The sequence below is a fragment of the Lipotes vexillifer genome, unplaced genomic scaffold (assembly GCF_000442215.2).
Source record: "Lipotes vexillifer unplaced genomic scaffold, Lipotes_vexillifer_v1.1 scaffold182, whole genome shotgun sequence".
Lineage (NCBI taxonomy): Eukaryota > Metazoa > Chordata > Mammalia > Artiodactyla > Lipotidae > Lipotes > Lipotes vexillifer.
In genome coordinates this window covers 5,717,554-5,725,556 of record NW_006798798.1, presented here as the reverse complement: position 1 = coordinate 5,725,556, position 8,003 = coordinate 5,717,554, and positions in this window count along the sequence as shown.

Sequence of the window (8,003 nt, the reverse complement as noted above, 5' to 3'; positions counted from 1 at the left end):
GGCTGCTGTGGCTGACGTCCGGGCCACAGAGTTCAAGGTCACTGTGATGCAGTCCGTCTACAAGACAGCCTTCAACATTCCTGTGAAGGACTACACGCTGCTGTCCATTTTTTCAGTTTTCTACTTCTTGCCACTGGGGATACCTGCCAGGGTTCTCCTGCTTGGTGGGTGGGGATGAGCCATAGTTCTGCCTCTGCAGGACACCCCCAAGCCTGCCCCCTTTCCCCTTCCACGGGTGCCACAGGAGCTGGCCCCTGCCCAGCTCCCCCTCCTCTCTAGTACTAGCCCCAGCCCCTTCTCCATCCCACCCTCCCTGCTACCCTGGGATTTGTCCCGACCCTGTTCACCATCCTGCTGACCCCGCTTCTTCCCTCAGATCCCCATGTGCCCCTTCCTGCCTGGTCCTGCCCAGGCCCCCTGCACCGTCTCACTCCATTGCTTCCTCCTCTCCCCTCCGCCTCATCCTTCCTCCCCTGATCCTGATCATGGGCTCCGGGCTCTCTCCAGGGGACCCTTCCTTTATTTTGCCCCTTTTTAGAAAAACATCAGGCTGTCTTCACCCCCACAGACATGGAAAGCAAACAGTTTGGAAAAAAAGTCAGAGCAAAGAAACATTCGAAGTTGGCCTTGGGCTTCAGCAACGTGGCCGTCATTCTGGGCCAGTTAATGCTCCTGTTCATCTTTATGCCACAAGACAACTCAGAACGCCTAGCGGAACCATGAGCCGGGAGACCTTTTTGGTGTGCCCCGCGCGCCTCATAGTACCGGGCCTTCTTGCTCCCCTGGGAGCTTCTGGACTTGGATTTGGACAGTAGTACCCTGTCCCTGCACCATGGAGGAAGTCTTCCCTCTGCCACCTCTTCTGGGAGCAGTCCACGTGACGCCTTCTGCGTGATTGTGTATGTGTATTTGTGTGGTTGGTATATGCCTTTACACGACCCCATGTACTAACAGCTCCTATTAGTATCCTGGAGGCTTCATCATTCATTCATTCAACAGGTTATTGCACACTTCCTGTGTGCTAGGCATTGGGCTAGGGCCACAGGAGTCAGTGCTGAACAGGACAGATTAGGCCGTGGCTTCAGAAAATACATGTTATCTTGAGGGAAGTTAGAACATAAATAAGAAAACACAACTTAACAAGGTTACTTCGGACCATCATAAATAATATAAAGGAGGCTGGAGGATGGGAGGGAGACACGTATGATAACGTGTTCAGGAAAACCTCTCTTTTGGCGGGGGGTTGTGAAAGTTTATTGAAGTGTAGTTGATTCACAATGTTGTGTTAGTTTCTGGTGTACAGCAAAGTGATACATATATATATATGTATAAGTATATATACTTTTTCATATTCTTTTCCATTATGGTTTATCACAGGATATTGAATATATTTCCCTGTGCTGTACAGTAGGACCTTGTAGTTTATCCATATAATAGTTCACATCTGCTATTCCTAAACTCCCACTCCGTAACTCCCCAACCCCTTGCTAATCACAAGTCTGTTCTCTATGTCTGTGAGTCTGTTTCTGTTTCATAGATAAGTTCATTTGTGCCATATTTTCGATTCCACGTATAAGTGATATCATATGGTATTTGTCTTTCTCTTTCTGATTTACTTCACTTAGTATGATAATCTCTAGGTCCATCCATGTAGCTGCAATGGCATTATTTCATTATTTTTTATGGCTGAATAGTATTCCATTGTGTGTGTTTTTGTGTGTGTGTGTGTGTGTGTGTGTGTGTGTGTGTGTGTGTGTATCGCATCTTTTTTATCCATTCATCTGTCAATGGACATTTAGGTTGTTTCCATGTCTTGGCTATTGTAAATAGTGCTGCTATGAACATAAGAGTGCATGTATCTAGGAAAAGCCTCTCTTAAGAGGTGACACTTGAGCTGTGGCCTGCCTGAAGCATGAGAAGGAGAGGGCTATAGAATTACCAGGAGAAGAGAGAATCAAGCAGACAGAATATCAAGTGTAATCTTCCCGAGGTAAGAAAGAGTAGGAGAAGGGGAAAAGCCAGCAAGCCTGGAGGATAGCCATGGGAATATGTTAAGAAGTCAGTGTGGAATGGTGAGCAGGGAACATATCACCCAGAGCCATGAGGTCATGGTAGCCATGTTCGTGGTGTGGAGTTTGGATCTGAAGTGTGAAGGGAAGCCATTGGAGATATTAAGCAGGAAAGCACAAGATCTGACTCCTCTCTTAAAAGGTCCAAATTCCATGCCTGGAGGATGTAGAAGGTCATGGCAGAACGTTTTCCTCCCTAACAGTTATGAATAAAAGAATAACTAAAAATTCATATTTTAAAGTCATCGAAGAACTATGGAATGTAAAGGGTAAAATCTCAAGAAGCTAAATTCCAGTGAATGAAGGATCCATCTTAAGTAAACAGAAATCAGACAGTTTTTCTCCTTTCTGGGGATTTTTGCCAAATTTCAGTTATACAATATAGTGTTATCAACTAAGGATTATCTTCTAATCAGAAATAATTGAAACCAGGAGACATTAGAATGACATTTTCAAAGTACTGAAAGAAAAACAAACAAAGCTGTTCCTCCGCTCTCATTCCTGATTGGCTGGAAAGACAAGAAGGCATACATAGCCTAGGAATTCATATTGGCCAGCTGCTCGTCCAGCCCTATCATCATTTTGTCCTCCTTTCATGATTGGCTGACATGCACAGGGGGTGTGGCCTGGACAGATCCGCTGTCCTGATTATGCTAACCCTGCCCACCCCTCTGTTCTTTTTTACCAATTGGCAGTTGGTATGGACTGGCTTACTTTCCTGATTAGGCTCATCCAGTCCCTCCTTTTTTAAAAAGATTTATTTATTTATTTATGGCTGCGTGGTGTCTTAGTTGCGGCACGTGGGATCTTCGTGCGCTAGTTGTGGCATCTGAGTTTTCTCTCTGTAGTTGTGGTGAGGTTCCAGGGCACGTGGGCTCTGTAGTTTGCGGCAAGCAGACTCTTCAGTTGAGGCGCTGGAGCTTAGTAGTTGTGGCACGTGGGCTTAGCTGCCCCGAGGCATGTGGGGTCTTAGTTCCCTGACCAGGGATCGAACCCGCATCCTCTGCATTGGAAGGCGGATTCTTTACCACTGGACCACCAGGGAAGTCCCCAGTCCCACTTGTTGATTCTCCTCTTCTGACTGACTAGAAGTTGGAGGAAGTCTTAGCAAAGATGTTGCATCTCCTTACCACCCTCTTCCGGAATTTTGGCTCCCAGTTTAGACAGTTAGATCAAGAGACCTGTATCCCTCATTTTGGCTTCTGAACCCCACTCTGAACTTTGCATACTTCTCTACCCAAGAATACCTTTTCTAACTCTATTTTCTCAACTTCCCTGTCAGGCATGGGGAGTGGGGAGTAGGCCTGCCCTAATCATAAAATGCAGCCTTGAGTTCTCACGGTTTCTATCAAACATCTGTGAGTTTTGCCTTTGACACCTCCAGCCATGCCTTCATTCAGCGAATAGTGAACCACCTGCTGTGTGCCAGGTTCTGTGTTGGGTCCCGGGGGCTCTCAAAAACGCAAGACATTGCTGAACCCACCCTCCTTCATGAGGCTCCCTTATCCTTTGTCTCCTGAGCACCTACCCTCGCCCCTTTCCTGGTTCTCACAGCTCTCGGACTGTGCTTTCATCTTCTTTAATAGTGTGCTTCCCAGAGTTGTGTCCTGGCCCTGCCCTCCCCTCCTTGCCCCACAATGTCCCCCCACCCCAGAATACAAGGACCACGGGTTAGTCAAGGAGTCTCACTGGGAAGACAACAGTTATGTAAAGACCCGATGGAGGGAGAGAGGGGGCTGTGCAGAATCTGGGGGAAGAGCATTCCAGGAAGAGGAAACAGCAAATACAAAGGCCAGGAGACAGGATGCTGTTCACTGTGTCTGAGGCACAGCAGGGAGGCCAGTGTGGCTGGTGTGGACCTGGGGGCGTGGAGTGGGGGGTGGGGGAGGGTGGGAGGAGGTGAGGTCAGGGAGGCAACCGGGCAGCTCACCAGGACCTCGGGTCCCAATGTGAGGACTTGGCTTTTAGCTGGAGTGAGGTGGAGCCCCAGGAGGGCTCTGAGCCAGGAGGGCCCTGGTCTGACTCAGGGGTTCACAGGCTCCCTCTGGCCTCATGTGGGGAGCAGACTGTAGGGGCGGGATGGGAGCAGGGAGACCAGGGAGGAGGCTGCTGCGAGAGCCCAGACAGGAAGGGATGGAAGTTGAACCAGAGTGGGAGCAGAGAAGGGAGAGATGGTTGGATTCGGGATGTGATTTTAAGATCCCAGATAAGGAAGCCTGGCAATTTCCTGAGGACAGTTGACCTTTGCACTTCTGGACAAAGGTGGGAAAGGAGCAGAACACAGGAGACCTGGCTGCCAGCTTAGCCAGGCTGGGGTGACCTTGCCCCTCACTCCTTGACCCACTGCCTGCTCCCCTGCCAGCTGGAAGAAGAAGGGGAAGCAAGGTCCCTGCCTACTAGACCCCTAGCATCAATCTTCCCAGGGTCTGGAGTGGGGGATACAGGTGGGGGAAGGGTGACCTGCCCAGGAGGCGAAGGGCATTGCTGAGTCCACTATCTTATCAGAGACCAAACACAGACAGAAAATCAAGGTCACAATGAGTTCTTTCACTCAGCAAAGGCCAGCCTGGGCCGACTCTGGGCTGGGTGGTGCAGGCACAGAGTGGTGACTGAGGCATCCTGGATCCCATCCTCCAAGTCCAGCGGGGAGGTGAACTGTCACCAAATAGCGACAGCCCAGACTGGTCAGGCTTGTGAAGGAGGAATTAAGGGTCAGAGTGGTCAGGGCTGGGAAGGGGAAGCCTAGGGGTCTGTGGGAGCCCAGGGTGGGTACCTGACCCAGCCTGGCGGGTTGTCCCAGATTTCCTGGAGGAAGGGACATCTGTGCTGGAGCAGGAAAGACAAGAGGTAGTTGAACGTGGGGGGGACACAGGGCGAGTGTTTCAGGGAGAGGAAACTGCACGTGCCAAAGTCTTGAAACGATTTTTTTTTTTTTTTTTTGGCCTCGCTGCGCGGTTTGTGGGATCTTAGTTCCCCGAGAAGGGATCGAACCCGCGCCCTCAGCAATGAGAGCGAGGAATCCTAACCACTGGACCACCAGGGAGTTCCCTTGAAATGATCGTTTTGACAAGCGGACATCCTAAAACATGGAGGGGAGGTGGCACAGGGGAAGGAGGGACAGCCAGGGGTCTGATCCCAGCAGGCCTTATAGGACGCTGAGCCCCTAAGAGTGTTTGTGGTCACGATTCTAGGAGACTCTTGTTCAAATTCCCCTGAAAACCGACTCAAATGTTCGCCATCCATTTAATAGTCTGTCCTCTAACAGTCAGGAAAATTTTTGTCAATTCTGACCATTAGTTGTTCTCAAAAAATTCTCCATGATCCGTGTGCCCCAGGCTCAGAGAAATCTTGCTCTGCCATGCTGAGGATCGTGTCACGCTTGCGAGATTCTTGTGAGAAGTCTTTGCCCCCGAATGGTGCCGGGAGTTGCCCGTCCCCTCCCCACATGGCACAGTCCGCCCCGGCGCCGCTTCAAGTGCCAACATTGGCGCACCTCCCACTTTATCCAGATCCTGCCTGTGGGCAACCACCTGTGTCCACTCCTGAGACAGGGTTAGGGTTTCTTGGACACGCAATGAAGGAATAAATGCACAAGCAAAGATCCTCCAAAGATACAGAACTTGAAAGCTGTGTACCATCTGAAGGCTGTGTAATCAGGGGGGCTGAAAAAAATATATTTAACTGGGCACTGACCAGTCAGAACGGATGAGGCCCTGAGGCTAGAGTAGGGTCAGGCTGGGCCGGGTGTGGAAGGTCTGGGGGCTCAGGCAGAGTCTATGTTTCCACTGTTTGAATCACCAGTCCAGCTGAGTGCCCACTGTGACTGTGTCAGTGTTTTTTTTTTTTGCGGTACGCGGGCCTCTCACTGTTGTGTCCTCTCCTGTTGCGGAGCACAGGCTCTGGACGCGCAGGCTCAGCGGCCATGGCTCACGGGCCCAGCCGCTCCGCGGCATGTGGGATCTTCCCGGACCGGGGCACGAACCTGTGTCCCCTGCATCAGCAGGCAGACTCCCAACCACTGCGCCACCAGAGAAGCCCTGTGTCAGTGTTTTGAATAGAAAATAAAGAGATCATAGAATAGCCCTCTGGTCATTACCTAAGCCTCTTGATATCCCCCAAATGTCCACCCCATTCCAAACTGCTTGAAGGCTCAAAAATAAAGCCCTCCCTGACATGATGCAGGACACACATCTCGGCTGTGCTTCTGCCAATCACGAGGAACCATAGGCAAATCCAAACCGAGGGATATTATACAAAATAATGGAGATAGCTTCCAAAATGTCAAGGTCATGAAAGGCAAGGAAAGACTGGGGAAATGTCACAGATTGGAGGAGACAAAGGAGCCAGGACGACTAAATGCAAAGTGTGGTCCTGGATTGGATCCTGGACCAAGAAAATGACAGGAGAGGAAAAAATGGGGAAATTCAAATAAATTCTCTAAGTTAGTTCATAATGTCCTATCCATGTTAATTTCTTGAATTTGATCATTGGACTGTGGTTATGTAAGAGAGTGTCCTTATTCATAGAAGACACATGCCTAAGTATTTATGGATAAACAAGCATCCTGTCTCTAACTTATTCTCAAATGATTCAGCCAAAATCTATCTAGCTAGCTAGCTATATAGCACAGACGTGGTCAAGTTGTTAAATTTAGGTGAAGGGTAGGCAGGAGTTCATTTTACCATCCCTGTAACTTGTAGGTCTAAAATATTTAATATAAAGCATTGAAAATTAACATAAAAAAACTAAGAAATGAGAAAAACAAATGAGACAGGGACCAGAGAAGGAGAATCCCTGAGTTTTGACAGAGGTCTGCACAGTATCACAGGTCAGCCCTCTCCCTCCAGTGACGTTGCCTCAGTCTCTCCATCTGTGACTTAGGTTGTGGGCTTCCCTAGTCTGTGCAGGCATGACTGCATATCTGCCCCAGGTCCTGGACACAGCGAGGGGCACCAGATGAGTTCCCAATGACTGAGACTTCCTGAGGGCCTGGCCGGTGCTCCAAGTTTGCTGGTGAATGTCCCCAACCACTCGAAGAGATAAATCCTGGTTCAATCCAACAGTGACTATTGAGCATCTATTGTGTGTCTGAAAGCACTGTTCTGGGTGCTGTACCTACAGCAGCAAACACAACCAAGTCCCGGTCTTCCCTCTCATGGGACAAGATTGACACCAAACAAATGAGATACAATGTCAGGTTGGGATAAAGGGTGTGTGTAAACAGAGTGAGGGGATGGAGCCTGATGGGGATGCAGTATTATAATTGAGGACTCTCTGAAGAGGTGACATATGAGCTGAGACCTGGAGGTGAGAAAAAGCCATGCTGACATCTAAGGAAGAGGGTACCAGGCAGAAGGAACTGCAGGTGCAAAGGCCCTGGGGCAGGAATGACCTTGGCCTGTACAAAGCACAGCAAGGCCAGTGCCAATGGCTTGGCAGTAGAGACAGCTGGGGCAGGTGAGTGGGGGCCAGAGCTTGCAGGAATGATTTTGGAGTTTATTCTGAGTGAGAAGGGAAGCCCTTGGAGGGTTGTAAGCAGAGGAGTAACACAAGCTGTTTTACACGTGTGACTCAGAGAGAGAAGCCCCCAGTGAATGAGTGGACTCATTGTAAGGGCAGTGAGTATGACTTCAGCCCTGCCTCCTCTCTTGGGGTTTCCTGTAGCTGGGTGGTGGTGGGGAGAGGCTCCGGCTGCTCCCAGGTGACCTGCGCCAGAAGAGAAGGACATTGCCAAAGCAATTATCTTATCAGATCTACCCACACTTGCCCCTGGAGACACGTCCACCCTGTAAGGCCCAAGCATGAGAATATCAAGGACCTGCCATTCCACCAGGCCAGCCCCTCACGTCTGCCCATGGAGATCCCTGACTGGAGGGGTTTCGAGGGGGTTCCCAGACCTCAAACCTGGCACTAAGCACCAAGTTCAAAAGGTCC